The sequence below is a fragment of the Fragaria vesca genome, linkage group LG6 (genome assembly GCF_000184155.1).
Source record: "Fragaria vesca subsp. vesca linkage group LG6, FraVesHawaii_1.0, whole genome shotgun sequence".
NCBI lineage: Eukaryota > Viridiplantae > Streptophyta > Magnoliopsida > Rosales > Rosaceae > Fragaria > Fragaria vesca.
In genome coordinates, this window is record NC_020496.1 from 6,046,713 (window position 1) to 6,054,729 (window position 8,017).

Below are 8,017 nucleotides of genomic sequence, written 5' to 3' on the forward strand. Positions count from 1 at the left end.
CCATACACGTTTCCAAGGATCAATGGTATAGGGTTGAGAGACTTTGAGCAATCCATGGTTACCTGAGAAACAAGACAATGTTTTGAGTTACTGGTACAGAGTTATGCAATATATTGGCATGAATTTCGTGGGAATGTTCAAACAGATGGGAAGAGGCCGGTGTCGACCCATGCTCTGAATAAGCAGATGTTGTTTTACCCCAACTTATGGATCCTGCTTAATCATCCTTTATATGATTTTGGCTCATGAGAATGAAAGGTGTCCCTTCATTATGTAACGAGGAGATGGGATATGGAGGTTGAAGGGACTTCAAGCTGTTACAACTCACAATTTCGGTTCTCCATACCGATACATCCCAGTGATTTTTGTTTCCAGAGACCTAAAGAGTTCATTTATTTGAAATAAAATTGAACAGAAAATGGATAGTAATGTGAAACATATAGAGAATTGAACAGAAAATGGATAGGAAGTGTAAAAATTTATTTGAAATAAAATTTGGTTCATCTCAAGAGCCTGAGCCAGAGCAGTTTTTCAGTCAAGGATGTTAAAACGTTTCATCAAATTGTCGGACTTCTTCATATCATCATCATCATCTTCTGAGTCACCTGAATAGTCTTCTGAATCATCTACATGCAGCAACTTGTCAAAGTTATTAAAGAACAAAAAATCTTATTTCAATTCCACACAAGTGACACAACACAGAAGCTAGGAACTGATGAGAAACATGTCCCCGTTCATTTCAACTACTCATCAAATCCTAATTCATTTCGATTACTCATCAAATTATTAGACATACATAAAGCAAAAGCAATCTACTTGCATACACAACCCATGAGATGCATTTACCAACCCATTCAACAGTTTTAACTCTTAACCTTAATTTCAACTACAAATCCTAGTTCACACCCACAGTAGCACCAAAACAATGACATCAAGTATGTATTTAAAAGCATCCCTTTCCCCATCACAAGCTCCTTAGCAATCCCATGGAAATTGGGATCCTTGTCTGCAGCCAGAGCCTTGATACCATAAAGGAGAATGAATTGTAATGGGATTGCACAACTCAAACAGAGTTTGCATGGCTTTATATATACTCTCATCTCCCAGCCCGCCTTCAAAAAAAAAATATATATATATATATACTCTCATCAGTGTACAAATATGGATACAAATCAATAACGTTAATGCTCTCTAAAGTCAGAGCCTAAACATATGCACATTAATCAAGCTAATGAGGAAATAAACAAGAGATCTGGAAGTAATTCATGGGTGGTTAATTGCAGATTGATCAATGGACTTCATGACTGAATCCTTGATTGATTAACTGAATCCTTGATTGAGGAAGAGTGATTACATTCCTTAACAGATCACACTATAAGTGTAAGCATTTGGACCACGATCCTCGGACTCCAACATCATCCGGAACACATAAAGAGCCTCTCTGGTCTTGCCGGCTTCGGCATGCTCATCAATGATTCCGGTCAATGTCACAACCGGGTGTGGAAAACCATGTTCAGTGAATTGTTCCCCAATCTCCATAGCCAAGTCTATGTGCCCACAAACCGTCGATCATGCATCTTGACATAGCTCTTGAAGAAGCCTTCGCCGGTGATTGTAACCTTTTCGAAAATCTCCGCCAAGTCCTCGGGGTCTGCTGGTCCGAGGCGAAAGATGGGCCGGTCCTCGCCGACTTCAAAGACAGACGAGGGAATAGGGGTTTCAAAGACCAAGTCGCTAACGTTAGGGCTGTTGATCTTGATTGTACTGATCATCTTGGGGTTGGATTCAGAGCTGGTGCTTGCCATTGTTAACGAAATCTGAAATGTCAAGAACTGAAGCAACCTAAAATCAAGAATTGAAGTAATAGAGAGAACAGGAAAGTCTAATTCGCTATAGGGAACACTCTCTGGAAGCTCTCTCACAACAAATCCAAGTCTGAATCAGGAAGAACCTAAAACCCTATAAAATGAAATCTACAGCAAAACCAAGCTTCTTCTGCAAAAATTAAGGAACAGATGATGATTACCTCAAGCAGCGAAAAAGTAGCGACGAATGAGGAGCGAGTAAGAAGACGCTTTCCTTTTTCTTCAGAGACGACTGGAATTGAAATTGAGGAAAAGGACCCAATTGGAGTTGCCTAAAACCCTTTGGTTAATTCTTCCAGAAACTTCGGCTTTTTTTTTCTTTTTTTAACCAAAGACCCAAAGTGTTTAATTTCTTTTTCACACAAGGAAAGCAATTAAAAAAAAGTTGTGTTTTAAGACTCGGTGTAGCTCATTCAGTCACCATTTTAACTCGGTCATGTTGAGTGACCTCAAATTAGCTCAATGACAGGTTAGATTTTAGAGTAATGCTAGAGACACCAAAATATTTTACAAAATTTGAATCCCAAATGATGTGGCATAAACCACCTCAACGCTTTTATTTATCAATAATGCTGACATGGATTTTGGCTAATTTAAGAAAACAGTTTCTTCTTCTGAAAAAAAAATATATATATATCAAATTTAGTTTATTTCTACTGTCTAAAGGGCAAATTAGAGAAACCGAAAAATGAAGAAAACTATTAATTATAGACATTTGCTCTATATGGTATGTTTGCTTATGTGGATATGTTTGCTTATGTGGAGTGGGTGTAAAATAAAAGAAAAATATGTATGAGTTTATCTTAAAAGAGGTCTAGTATTTTGTGTTTTTATCTAATTTTCTCTTAGATATATTGAAATACGGAACATTTCAATTTCTTAACATTTCACTGAACTTGATGCATTCATCATCCTTCTGCTGTAATTCATGATTTGTGAATTTTTTTTTTTTTGTTGCTAAACTTGATCTGTGAACTTAGAAGTCTGATGTATTTCCATATACAATAGCAAGAATATTTCAACAAGTGGACTAAAAATTTCAGTTTCATATCCTAATTGTTGCTTAAAATTGCCAGTGTAACATCTTGAGAACCAATCTGGAGCTTCAGTTTGTTTGGAAATGAATGGTTATGGTCTCTTTAGAATCATTGGTAATTTTCAGAAAAGAAAAAAAAACCAACCACAATTGTGATTCATTAATTAGTCTACCAAGAAAAACTTACAGGGAAATAGATAGTTCAAGAGTGTCATAATCCCTAAAGTGAAGATTGTCAGCAAGTCGAAATGAACCATAAAGACATGACAAGATCGAAGAGGCATGACCACATGAGTGATGGCCGGGTTGGGTATGACTGCATAGTGTAGAGGCCACTAAGCTAGCTGTCTTTCACTAAAACAGCAACCTGTTTCATCATCACTTTGATGATAAAGCCTGAAACCCTGGGGAAAAAAAGAAGAAGGCAAAACTTCACAAGGTACAGGACACATCTGAAATGTATGATATTGAAAGCAGCATCACTTAAAACCCTCAAAACCATCTCTCTCTCTCTGGTCTCTGCCATGGGCAACAACGGAGACAAGTTTGATCTCTTGACTCTCTTCGAAATTGTGGTGACCGTAGGCTTCATCTTCTGCCTCAGCTATGTCAAACCTCTTACCCTTTATCATCCTCGCCGCCGGTTTGTTGATTTCGGGCTCCCTTGAGCATTTTTGGCCTTCGGCTACGGCTCTTTCCTGACGGTGCCGCATCACAACCTCCGTGTGCGTCTGGTCTCTGCTGCGGTGTCTGTCATCGTCTTCCGGGTCTCTAGCAACCTTCTTTTTGAAGGAATTTAGGGTATGTTGGATTAATGAGAGAGCTTTGGGGTACTTGATGCGGTTTAATTGTAGTATGTTAGTAGTTTTAATCTGCTGTGCTGTTGTAGGTAAGAAATAGGATTGCTACTTGTTAGATATAATGTCAGGTGAACTAGGAAATAGCATCTGATGTCCTAGGTTCGTCTGTAATGTGTGGGCAACTAAATTGCTCATTCAGCCATATCTTTTGTGCCGATAACTGACTTAGGCTTAAGTTCAGAACTTGAAATGCAATCGATATGTTTCTGATGCCTAGTTTCTGTGTTGTGTGACATATATTGCTATTTCTGTTTAACATTGTTGGTCCAGTTTTATCTTTGGAGAGAATGAGTTGAATGGTATTCCATCAAAATGAAAAAGCTACAGAGCTTATGAGAGGTTATAAAGGCCCTTTGGCTTTGGAATTGACTTTATTTTGCACAAGTTTCCCAACACTAGTGAAACTTGATGTATTCTTTAATTAGTTTGTTATTTAGTTACATTTGTTGACTGAAGTGAACCACATTTTATTTCAAATAAATGTTTCACATTTCCTATCCTTTGGCCATTTTCTATGAGATGCATATTGTGTTCAATTCTCTAAGTGGAGCTTCTGATGGAACAAATGAACGCTTAAGGTCTCTGGAAGCAAAAATCATTCGATTTATTGGTACAACATGACCAATTATCTGCACTGAAATTGTGAGTTGTGAGTAATAGCTTCAACCTCCATATCCCATATCCTCGTTACATACTTGAAGGGATATCTTTCACCCTCATGAGCCAATTTGTCAAGGGGGTGATTAAGCAGGATCCATAAGTTAAGGTAAAACAACATCGATCTGCTGCTTAATAAGAGCATTGACCAACACCTCTTCTCATCTGTAATCTGTATGAACTTTGAACATCCTAATGATATTCATGCCAAGTTATAATATTGCACAACCCTTTGTAACAGTAACTCAAAACATTGGATTGTTTCTCCGGTGATTCACCAATCATATACCATCAATCCTTGGAAACGTGTATGGTAGGAGATTGAGGTGCACCATATCTATCATGCACATGCGCTCTGCATTTTACAGTGTTGTCTGTGCAGCTACTGTGCTAGCGTGAAGCGAAGGTGCAAGGACAAGATTCGATGGGGTTGGGGCTGGTGCGCCACTGCTCAATGATGAAGGGCTTATTGCATCTCTCTGTTGAGCTCTCTCTCTCTCTCTCAATGATAGTTTCCATGTTTGTGAAAGAACTTTAGCCATTGTGGAAAGGGGAACATGTCTATCATATGAAATGGGGAGTTATAATTGGAGCCCTTACACTCTTTTGTATATAATTGAACCCGTTGAAGAAGGACAAAAATAGGAAATGTACGTTAAAAGCAAGCAACACCACCCAAAAGGCCAAAACCACCTTCATCTCTCTCTCTCTCTCCTCCTCTCTCTCTCTCTCCCCCCTGGCTGCCATGGACAACAACGAAGACAAGTTTGATCTCTCGACTCTCTTCGATATTGTGGTCACCGTAGGCTTCACCTACTGCCTCAGCTATGTCAAAGTCCTAGCCCTTGATCACCCTCGCCGCCGGTTTGTTGACTTCGGGCTCCTCTGCGCATTTGTCGCATTCGGCTACGGCTCTTTCCTGACGGTGCCGCCTCACAACCTCCGCGTGCGTCTGGTTTCTGCTGCGGTGTCTGTCATCGTCTTCCGGGTCTCTAGCAACCTTCTTTTTTAAGGAATTTAGGGTATGTTGGATTAATGAGAGAGCTTTGGGGTACTTGATGCGGTTTAATTGTAGTTTTAATCTGCTGGTCTCTCTGTAATAATACTACTCAGACTACTCTAGATTAGCTAGCTTTTGTTGTAACGTACGTGGCTTCAAGTACTAATCACGCTAGCTATATGGTAAGGGATTATGCATGTAATTTCCAGTTATGCTATTATCGGATTATGTTATTAACTATAATGCATGTTTTAGTTAATTTTTAAGCCTCCCATGCTTAGTTTGCCATGAATCATGATTCGTTGTCAAATCTGAACAGGTAAAACTGGATCTGGGTTAAGTTGAAAGGTTTTTATCCCTTGAGTAACAACTCATTTGTTCAATATAAACTCATTAGATCAAAATTTGAGTGGGTCTTACTGTTTCACCATATGCTCTTCCAAGTTCCAACTAGTAGTGTACAACTGTTGGAGAGTGATAAGAGTTCATGTCTTCGGCCAAAAATTCGGGCAATTGATAGAAGTGGGTTGTGGTATATATGACGGAGGAGGACCAAAGTTGTGAGCCACTCCGGCGCAGTGTTATTCACGGTCGACTCGACCAAGGAAGCCATCAGGCGATTTAGGCCGGTGTTCCTTGAGGCCAAGATGGATGCATTCATAGATTTAGGTAGTGTTCTATGCCTTCTAAGGCTGTGGGCAGGAAAAGTTGAATGGGGCAGCCAAATGAATTTGTAGCGTTGGGAGCCTTTCTAGTGAGGACCTTTATAATGGGGATTAGTTGAGGACTTTTCGGTTTATGGTTTAAAAGACCTATTTTTTTTATCACATCTCAGCATCTCATCCGTTCAATTTTTAGGTCAATATGATTAGATGAGTCTTATAAATTTTCAACCGAATCGGTGATCATTAAGGTAACAAATTAGATCAAATTAATGGACGAATAAAATCTGTCAAACATGAACCGTTCAAGTTCATAATTAGTAAATCACAATTATGAATGCCTTAACGATTTTCAATATGACTGAAAATTTGTAGAAATGATCCACTCAAATATCTATAAACTGAATGGTTAAGATGTGAATATAAGATCGAAAAGTAGGATAAGCTGAAAAGTCTTCAACTTAAGAGTCCTTATTAGAAATGCTCTTTGTAGCGTTAACAATAATATGGCAAGGGACGTTTTCCAAAGTAAGAAGCATCATTTGTTAAAATGGTCATCAACATTCTCTTTGGCAAGTAGATGTGTGAATCGGTCCGTTTACTAGGTTATTAACTTATGGATGTGGCAAAAGGTGTCTGGCTAGTTAGTGCGTCTCTTTGAGTAAAAGAATGATAAGCTTGATCCACATAAAATCAATTCATAATGCACGTTTTGTTTATTCGAAGTCATCACATATTTTTTCTGGAAATAAGTGTGTGATTAATGTTTTGAACCATAAGGAAGGAGGTTGGTCGATTGAAGATGCTTAAATCAAAGAAGTGCAAATTCTTCTTTATTTTTTTTCTTTAGCTATTTGTACATATAGCCCAACAAAATTTTATTAGAGGGGTTAGCAAAAGCGTGTTTTTGTTTCTTACATTTTAATGTAACTGTTTAGAAGACACATCTATTCTGATTGGAATGATAGGTCTGTTGAATGATACATCAAAAGTAACGACTTAATTAAAGTGATACAAAAATCACTCTAAATCATGATGTTTTCTATACCTTTTCTCAATTTAGCGATATAGAAACAAAACCTTACTTTCAAGTAAGAGTGATCAAATAGGGAAAGAGATAAATGATGACCGTATATAGAAGGAAGATTCATGAAAATAAATATAAACTCAAACCGCAAAGCCTCTCATCCAACGGTTAAAATCTAGGAAAATGCTTAAGACACTAAAAAATTATACCAAAACTCTATCCCAAATGATGTGGCACTACCACATCATCTCCTACATGCATTAATTTCCATAATTTATTTTTCAGTTATATATATCATTACAAACTTCCAATAGTAAAATATTTTCTTCTGCTAATTCGTGAGTGCTATACTCAACACTCAACCAAGTTTATGTGTGAAAGAATTATAGCAATTATGCTCCCTTATTGAAGAAAGATTTCATGGTGTGAGTAACTCTTATTGTTAAATGATTTAATTAGAGGTTTGTTCCAAGTCCAATTGGAGATGGCTTCTTCATATCAGGTTATTAACCTTATTCATGAACGTACGTCATGTATTATATATGGACAAACAATCTAACAATTTGCTTAGTACAAATCCCACAAGCTTCATATAATTACACAGTGATAATTCCAATTATATTGGGTAGCCGGTTGTAAAAAGTTAGAATGAGTGGGAACTGATACTATCATCAGGTGAAGAGTTTTTTTTTTTTTTTTTTGAGAAAGAAGATTGTTTTTCATGAGAAACAAATACATAAATATAAGAGCTTTAGAGCATACAATCTACATAGATCTCAATCAGTTTGACAACAACCCATTGGTAGATCTGGATAAAAAAGTGAAGGCTTGGATGGTGATTTATGGGACACAAAGGCGTTGAATGATGAATTAGGGTTCTTCTTGTTCCTCTCTTTGTATTTGTTTTTCT